Here is a 2500-nt window from a genome sequence, read left to right on the forward strand (position 1 = left end):
TCCAGGAGCTCGTCAGCGCAGGTATCAGCCGCACTGAATTGCCACCCCTGCCCTGACGCCCGTGGCCCAGATGAAGATTACTAAGGACGAGGACGAGCATGCCGCAGACAAGGACCTGGACGAGATCTGTGAGGACGATGAGTTAGGCCTGGCCGAGGACTACGAGGAAGTCCAGACGAATCCGAAGTCAAGGAGGACCTGTGCGAGACTTTCGAGGATGTGTGGACGTCGAGGACGGACAGATTACACCGAGGACCAGGAAGAAGAGAACGACGGGGACGAGCAGCCACGAAGATGCACCAGGACAACGCACGCGAGAACGAGACAACCAGCCAAGTTAGGTCACCCGTGAGACATATCTAAGGCGAGTAGGTGGCCAAGCAATATGGCCACGTGGCTGTTTGTCACATGGCTCCAAGTCCCAAATAGGAACCACTCACTCAGCGAGGGCGTGGATGACGATGTTATCTGACCTCGCTTGACCCGTGAGTTCGTTGCCAGCGTCCAGCATGGTAAGGTCGGCCTAGCCCTCCCCCTCCGGGCAGCTCGCACACCGCATTACCCTTTAGACATCGTCCCGTGTGTTCTCATACTGTGTCAACTCTTAGTAATAAAGAGTAATGCCGTTATACCAGTATCAATACCCCTGCAAAACCATTGTAATTGGGTTCTGTACCCGTTAGAGAGAGAGAGAGAGAGAGAGAGAGAGAGAGAGAGTAAGAGAAAGATAGATAGATAGATAGACTGATAGATAGATAGATTGATTGATAGATAGATAGATAGATAGATAGATATAGAGAGAAAGAGAAATAAAAAGAGTGAGAGAGAGAAAGAGAGAAAAAGGGAAAGATATACAGCTTATGTTACAATACTGAAAGAAACGCAACAACAAATTGATAATGGGTAACAAACCTGATAACCCCCGACCCCCCATATTCTGACACAAAGCAAGATGAAGTAAAACCAAGAGACTAGAGATAATGTCGTCAAGAGCCGCTTAATTTTCCTGAATTCATTTCCTTGAGTCATTTCTGTCGCTCTTCAATACCAGGTGTGTGTGTGTGTGTGTGTGTGTGTGTGTGTGTGTGTGTGTGTGTGTGTGTGTGTGTGTGTGTGTGTGTGTGTGTAATTCTTACTGCAAAGGCCATGAACATTTTGCATAAAGACACTGGTGTTAATTAGTGCTAATAAGACACTGGCGCTAATCAACATAATAACATCAACACATCCAAATTCAGATTTATTCCAACAACTATCTAATATTACTAAAATGAGTTCGTTGTGACAAACGTAAATATGAATGCAATGAATAATTTCACAGTGCAGAGATTCTTGGATAAGTTTCCCTTATATCTCTATGGAAATACATGGATTTCTAGTGAATATATAATTAAAGGGTGTCTAGCACATATTTCTTGTGTTGTGAAGGGTATACGTTATCATCCATACTATTTTCTACATATTTTAGGCCCTAAATATTTTTTCCATCTTTTTTTCTTTTCTTTTCTTCTTTTTCAGATTGTGATTGACATTCCATTAAGATTTTTTTTTTCTTAAATGCCGGAGACTTAATACACACAGACTGGCATTTCTAGAAACAAATAAAAGAAAATGAAAATAGAAATAAAGAAGACGCTTAGGTACAAAATTCCTTTTCTATGTCTCTCTCTTTCTCTTTCTTCCCTCTTCTCTCTCGAATGATACCAATTAGTATAGAGTAATTCCGGGATGCCACGAAGGATAATGATGCACTGCAATATCCATTGCAAAATGAATAAAAGTATATCTGTCTTATAAGGTCTTGGAATTCTGAAAATGGTATTAACGGAAGCTGAGAGAGAGAGAGAGTGAGAGAGAGAGAGAGAGAGAGAGAGAGAGAGAGAGAGAGAGAGAGAGAGAGAGAGAGAGAGAGAGAGAGAGAGAGAGAGAGGGGAAAGAAAGGGAGAGAGAGAGAGAGAGAGAGAGAGACAAACAAATAGAAAGAGAGAGTGAAAGAAAACTGATTCATGAATGGACGAGTGAATACATAATTGTCATCTGTAGCACCAAGTTAAAAAGCCAATGTTTACAAACAAGGCCAGGCAAAACACACTCAGACGAATTATTTATCTAAACAAACAAACAAAAAATACAAATCACCCAGTGACGTCAGCAGTTGATAAGATTTAGATAAGACAATTCTACTGAAGTCCTCAGTAATCAATATAATATATCACTAGTTTCATTGACTGTTCAAGGACATTTCATATTCTACAAATCCCCTTTTTACAGAGGCATCACGACCCTGGACAATGAAAATATTGTAACGTAAGGTAGATATATGATTTTCTGTTATCATCATGAATTGCGTTACTACTACCACCACTGCGATATTAAGTCTACGTAATAAAAGTAGTAATAAAACCACTATTAACAGTAGTAATAAAATCACCATCTTGTTCTCATGATTATTATTATTTTCATCACTATTATGGTTATTATCACCGTCATTGTTTGTATA

Source organism: Penaeus monodon, chromosome 13 (assembly GCF_015228065.2).
Source record: "Penaeus monodon isolate SGIC_2016 chromosome 13, NSTDA_Pmon_1, whole genome shotgun sequence".
Lineage (NCBI taxonomy): Eukaryota > Metazoa > Arthropoda > Malacostraca > Decapoda > Penaeidae > Penaeus > Penaeus monodon.